At 41.0% G+C, this 7,119-nt stretch overlaps 1 pseudogene; it reads right to left on the bottom strand.

The window, feature by feature from the left end:
* Positions 1–4,551: 4,551 nt before the first annotated feature.
* LOC114922746 overlaps positions 4,552–7,119 on the bottom strand; it is a 5,765-nt pseudogene continuing 3,197 nt past the window's right edge.

Genomic DNA, 7,119 nt, shown 5'->3' with positions numbered 1-7,119 from the left:
TCAGAACATGTTTTTTTAAAGCAGGTTTTACCTTGGAAGATTTTTGTGGTCGAAATCCACAGGGGATACATTAAGAATTACTGTTCTTCTGTTAATTGCAAGGAAAAGCCATTGTCCTCCTATCCGTTGGGCAATAGATGTTGTTTGCACACCAGACAGGGAAAAACATGATTGTGTCTCTTGTAGCTAATCCACAGAGCAGTTGAACTTGAGAGTCAAGGCGTAGTAAACTTTTTGACCTATCTGAAAGTGAGCATCCCTACGCAAGATGGAGTTTGCTCTGTGTCCTAGTATGTTCAGATAGAATGGGTGCTAATGGGGCAGGGTGGCCATCAGCTGTACCCTAGGAAGTGTGGGCAATCATACCAGTGTTTATGTGGAATGACTGGTTTAGTTATACCCACAAGACAGAGATCAAAAGGATTGATGGATCAAATTTATATGGCCACCCATCTCTTGCAAAGTGATTCTGAGCACCAATTACAGTAAAAACTGTAAATCAAAAAGACAGTTGCTGCTTAAAACCTTTATACAACATTTATTAAAAATAATTAGAATTATTGGGTCCCCAAGTCTGCTAGCCTGACCAGATTTTGGGGAACTTCAGAAGCTCAGAAGTGACGAGGCCAACCAATGCAGTTCAGCAAGCAAAGGTATAATGAGATCTGCCAGAAACATAACTGATCTTGCTAATGCATTTTGCACCAGCTGAAGTTTCTGGATATTCTTCAAGGGAAGGCCCATATGGAATGCATTGTGATAGTCCAACCAGGAGGTGACCAAAGCATCCTTTGTCCTGGAATAGGTGCAACTGACAGATAAATAAAGTTGTGAAAAGGCCATAACTATCACTTGATATTCAAGTGTGAGTCCAGGAGAGACCCCAAATTTCTCACAGAGTCTCTTAGGACTGCCCAGAACCATAGATGGTGTAGTCCTAGATCTAGAGACCTCCAAAACCCAAAGCCCCTTGGTCTTGGTGGGGTTCCTTAGAAGCCTGTTTTTCCCCATGTAGATGCTCATAGCCTCCAGACATCAGGACAGGACATGCACAGCACTGCTTAGTTTACCATAAGCAAAGATGTGTAGTTGGGTGTCATCAGCAGATTGAGGATACCTCACCACATGGAGATGGATGAGCTTACCCTGTGGTCTCATGTAGATGTGGAATATGAGAGGGGACAGCACTGACCCCTGTGGCACGTAAAAAAGGTCCAGGGTGGGGTCTCTCCTCCCCGATCCCCGTTGAGTCAAGTAAGAGAAGGATGGACACAGTATCTTAGCTGTTCCTAGCACTTCATTCGTCTGGATACACAGATCTCTGTGGTTGTTCCTGGGATCTGCTGGGGCCACTCTATCAGTTTAAGAGTCACAGCCCAAAATGTCCCTCTCCCTAGGACCACTTTGGCCTTGACTGTCCATATCTTCTCTAATTCATCCTTTAGACCCTGCAGCTTCTCCAGTTTCCCATCCTCCTTCTTCCTGATGCTGCTGTCATTTGACACTGCTGCATCTATCCCCACGACTGTCTTCTTGTCTATGACCTCTGTGTCTGGTTGATTGGCCAGAACCTGCCTGTCTGCCTTGATCTGGAAGTCCCAGAGGATCTTAGCCTTGTTGTTCTCCACAACTGTGTGTGGAATATCAAATTTGGGCTAGGTCTAGCCCATGCACTGTGCATATATTCTCATACACAACACTAGCACTTTTAGGTGCCATTCAGTGTATGCTTTTCTTGCCTGCATCTTGCACCCTGTCACTATATGTTAGTCTGTCTCTGAGGCTGGATGAAATATTCAGGTGTGGTCAAACCAATATAGAATATGGAAGAACCATGATTTCTCTTGTTGTTCACATTAAATGTCTGTTGATTCAGCAAGGACTATGGGGATTTTTCAGTTGCATCAACAGACATAAGAGTATCAGCAACAATATGGTCATCTTTAGCTTGTGATTCATGAAGACATACAGATCTTTTTCAGACTTGCTGCTGCCCAGGATTCATTCTTCTATCCTAAACAAGTGCCTTTCATTTTTTTTCTACACAAAAGTAGGACTTTAATATATCCACACTGAATTGATCTAATTGGATTCTGACTATGAATCCAGCTTGTTGAGATCTTCTGGATTGAATCCTGATCCAATCCTCTATGACAATGTTTCTCAATCATGAGAACTTTAAGATATATGGACTTCAATTCCCAGATCTTCCTAGTCAGTAAGCTGTATGGAGAATTCTGGGAGTTGAAGTCCACAATTGTTAATGTTGTCAAAGTTGAGAAATATTTCTCCAAGATTTTATTTTCTTCCCATAATTTTTTGCTAACTGCAAATAAAGACATAATTTATCATCCTAGTCATTTTTAACATGTTGAAAAACACAGAAGCTAGGATGAAGCTGGTGAAGAATCATTCAGAAACACACCCAGTGTCAAACCTTCAAACGCTCTGAATACAGCCATGTTTCTTCTCATTTTTTGGTTGTCACAGCAATGGGAGGGAGGAGATGCATTCTTATAGTTTAGTCAAAATAATAACTTCCTTGTAGGAACCAAGGTCAAGCAGCCTAAGTGTTTGGCGGGCTGGAGCTACCGTTAGAGAGCCCGCCAAAGGTGTTAATTGGGGATTGTGATTTATGACACGCTAAGGGGTGGGGAGTTTAACTTTTACTTTATAACCTTTTTTGGGGAGGAACTTTCAGTCTTGGTTTCACCTTTGTTCGTACTGATATTATGTAGCCATAAAAATGTTCTTTGAGGAAAGCAATTGCCTCAGAGTTCTTATTTCTATTGGTCTCATCTATTGGAACTATGACACCCAGATAGTCCTCTTGCTCTGGGAAGGCACCCCCCACCCCAGAATGGTCACCCCTCAGATAGTCCTTATTGGAAGGCCTTCCTTATATGAATCTTATGGACAACTGTTTTATTTTTCTTCCTTTCCCCCCTCTACTGCTTTTCAACAAAACATTAAAAGCATATTACTGTTTTTAAACAGTTGTTTTTTAAAATCTGCTCTGAGCTGCATCTATATATTACTACAGAGAAATTTGATCAACAATTAAAAGCATACATATAAGAAGCATCCTCTCTAAGGGTCTGCGGACTGGATAAAATGTCAGAGAGATTACCTGCCATGATTGGATACTTGAGATCTTCCTTCCAAGACTCGTCATGTCTTGTCGCACTCCTGATCCATGCATAGCATGTAATGCGTGTGCCAGAGCATAAATGGCATTGTAGATATTGTAACTCCCACCCATCATGCTCCTTTCAAAAATGTAAGATGGTGCATTTTGTAATTTTTCCTTTCCTGTACACGTCTTTTTCCTATTTTGAGGGATCTCTCCTGGTTTCTGGATCTCACAGTCAAAGACTCTTTCCCACCATAGTGGCAGAAAGATGTCCCCTTGAGGGTTCAAAGGATCTAAGATCAGGAGGAAATGGCTGAATTCTGAGATATCCCTGGGGTGGTCCCTAACATGCAAAGCCCCATGGAGGGGCTTCAGAATGAGCAATCTCTCTTGAGCTCTTACCACACTAAATTTCCAATGGGAAGTTAAGATCCAAACTTTTTGAAATGTTGCTTTTTCAAAATCTCCACAGATAGTCAGAAACATTGGAATCTTCTCAATACTGTTGGAATCTCCAAACAGAATAATAACTTCAGCTTTAAACCACCTTTTGAAAATACGAGGAAATTTCATTGTTGTAAAAAGACTTTCCTCACATTTCAACATTTCAGTGAAGGCCAGGCAGATGTCCTTCTCCTTGAGCATCGGTGTCAGAGATGAGATGAAACGTTCCCCACTGTCGTCTTCAGGGGCCACAAGGCCAACCCAGTTCCACTGGAAATGCAGGAGCAGCTGGACTAAACCCACATATTGTGAAAATTCACTGGGATTAATCCGGAAGAAGGAAGTATAAACTCTCCTATCTCCCTGAGTGAACTCAAAGCCAACACCAAGCTGGAGAAAGGGAGATTCTTTTTTCAAAGACAAAGTATAGTTTTATGGTCAGTTTAGGGCTCACCCTTGTGTGGCTTTTTGCCCCACCTGTCAGGCTAACTCACTTTGAGTAGCAAACTTAGCTTCTTCTGTTCATAGGAAGAACCACCAGTTGTACATTTTGCTTAGTTGTGACAGATCAGAAGCCAAGGAACAAAACATCAACCTCAAACTGAAATGGTGGCTACACTTTTATGAACAATGTTAGGAATTCCTTTTGTCAAGTACATAAAATTATTTCTTTGGGGTTATATAAAACCTGTCTTGAGACATTAAATATAAAAATGAAGTCTACTAAATCATGGATTCTCTAAGTCACATAGACTTCATGTGCTCTGCAAAACTCCAAGGTTTTCCCTTTGATGTCTATGTGCACTTCCTTTGTCTGTCTACTTCATATTACAACAATGGTGCCCTCTTATCTATGGGACCTTGAAGCTCCCAAAGATTGAGGCCATCAGCCTTGAGGATTTAGGGTTATCACCTCCAACGACAGAGAGCAGAGGGTCCTGCCCGTCACATTTATAGCCTGGAACCATTTGGCCTCATGTGGAGAGCAGGGAGAGGCTGAATAAGGAAATCCTCATTGTAATCTGGCAATTATCATAGATGTGGAAGCCAAGTGTGATGTTGGGGAGAACATTCAAATCCTTGTTGACCTTTTTGATGGCGAACACCAAGGCCATGAAATGCTGGTAATTCTTGGGTATTAATCTACAATGAGAAAAGCATTGGGGAACATGACAGGAAAGCTCAAGTTTGCCTTCTCTTTGTTGTTTTTGCATTTTGTTTGGACCCAAATATGAATGAGTTATTGATGTGAGGCCTAGATTGAATTAGCCCTGTACAAACCCTATGGGGGCACAATTATCATAGAGCATCATGGTTTACTGAGAAGCACTGAGATATAGGGTTTCCTGCCTGAGCAGGGGGTTGGATTAGAAGACCTACAAGGTCCCTTTCAACTCATTTATTCCATTATTCTGAGATATGACATGGCACAAGAGATAGTTAAAGCAATGTGTGCATACAGATATTATTTTCTCATCCTAACCATAAACTTTGCCAATTGAAGAGACATCACAGCAGAATTGGGTAATAGATTGAGATTTCAATCTCTACCACAAAAAAAAAAGAACAGTAGCAGAGAATTCTATGATTCACAGAAGACTATGGAAACAAACATATATGCTTAAAAACATTGGAATATAACCCTTTAAAATACTAAAATAGTAAAATATTTAATTAAAAGAAATAAAATGACAAAATATGCTTCTTGAAATAACATATATTTAACACCAACTTTTATTTCTGAATAGTGCACTAGGCATCACTGGGGATGACTGGAAGACATGGGGTAAAAAAGCTGCATGATTCCTGCTGACAACAGATGGATTGATTGATTGAATTTCTGTATCACCCAACTCAACTGACTTTTATTGTAACCAGTTATAGCAGATGATAAGGCATTATTAAATAGACATGTTCCTTCTTCTCTACTATCATATTTTAGAAATATCATCAGCTACTAATCATGTCTCAAAAATAAAGATCTTCCTTATGCCTTCCTTAGTTAGAGATTTTTGTTCCTTATCATATTTTCCCTACAATTCAGATGTGGCCTCAATAGGATAATGTAGCATTTAGGGAAAAAGTATTTCAGTATTTTTAAGAAATTTAAGAAATCAGATTCACAAAAATGCATCAAACTCAGAACAAGAGTTCCCAGTCCCTGTATAAGTCAGATATTCTTATGCCTCATTATACCCTCTCTGCAATTCAAATGGGGCCTCAATAGGATAATGAAGCATTTGGGGAAAAAGATGCAAGCTAAGAGACCAGCCCCAGAGGCCAAGATGGAGAAGATCTCCACGGCCACCATGGACTTTCCTTTGGTGCTCAGGTAGGTGGGGAGGAAGGTGATCCAAACACTGCAAAAGACCAGCATGCTGAAAGTAATGAACNATTAAAGCTGTCAGGCAACTTCCTAGCCAGAAAGGCCACTGTGTAACTGATGAGGGCCAGAAAACCCAGGTAAGCAAGGACAGTGTAAAACATTGAAGCTGAGCCTTCATTACATTCCAAGATAATCTCTCCAATCAAGGAGTGGAAGTCCAAGTTGAGAAATGGGGGATAGGTTACCAGCCAGGTGGCACAAAGAACTACTTGGACCAGGGGACAGGCTAAGACAATGGAGTTGGTCAATTGTTTTCCTAAGAATTTCTTTGCTCTACTCCCTGGTTTGGTAGCCATGAAGGCCAGAACCACCATGACAGTTTTTGCCAAGACAGAGGAAACTGCAAGGGAAAAGAGAATGGCAAAGGTAGTTTGTCGGAAAACACAGGTGAAATTCACAGGTTGACCAATGAAGAGGAAGGAACAGAGGAAACAGAACAGGAGGGAGACCAGGAGGATGTACATGAGATCTCGATTATTAGCCTTGACAATTGGTGTGTCACAATGCTTAAGGAAAATCGCCAGAACTCCCAATGTGATCACAAAGAGAAAAAGAGTGAGAGACACTAAAGCGTATCCCAGAATGTCTTGATAGGAAAGGAAGTGGATTTTCTTGGCAATGCATTGGTCCTTGTCCTTGTTGGGATATTTGTCTTCTGGGCAGGGATCACAGTGAGCAGCATCTGAAATCAAGAAATCAGATCTTGGTCTGAGGATTCCAGGGACATTTCCCATGAGCATCATCTCTCCCTCATTATTCCTCCCTCCTTCCCTCTACTATGGCATGACTGTCCCTTTTTATGCCATGGCCAATCCACAAAGAAAGTGATAGAACGACCCTTTGTGCATTTCATGGGAGACGAAAAAGGCAAATCTTTCTATATTATTCATGAAAAATGTGTTCAGCTCCAGCTAGCCTGGTCTGTTTCATGTAGGAAAAAAAAGCTTCATTCTTCATTTAGGAAGAACATGATCTCTGACAGGAAAGAACCCCCTTAACTTTCCTTTGCTCTTACTGGTAGAAGTTCAAAATTGTCATAAATGCTGGACTACATTAGGAATGTGGGATAAGGCTGGTCATTTCTACTGTTCTAAAACACTGGAAAATCCACCCACATAATCCTGAAAAGCTGCTGCAAATATCTTATAGATTACAG

This window comes from Protobothrops mucrosquamatus, unplaced genomic scaffold (genome assembly GCF_001527695.2).
Source record: "Protobothrops mucrosquamatus isolate PMUCROS unplaced genomic scaffold, P.Mucros_1.0 scaffold760, whole genome shotgun sequence".
NCBI classification, from domain to species: domain Eukaryota; kingdom Metazoa; phylum Chordata; class Lepidosauria; order Squamata; family Viperidae; genus Protobothrops; species Protobothrops mucrosquamatus.
The sequence above is the reverse complement of the archived record's forward strand: the minus strand, read 5'-3'. Positions and strand labels throughout refer to the sequence as shown.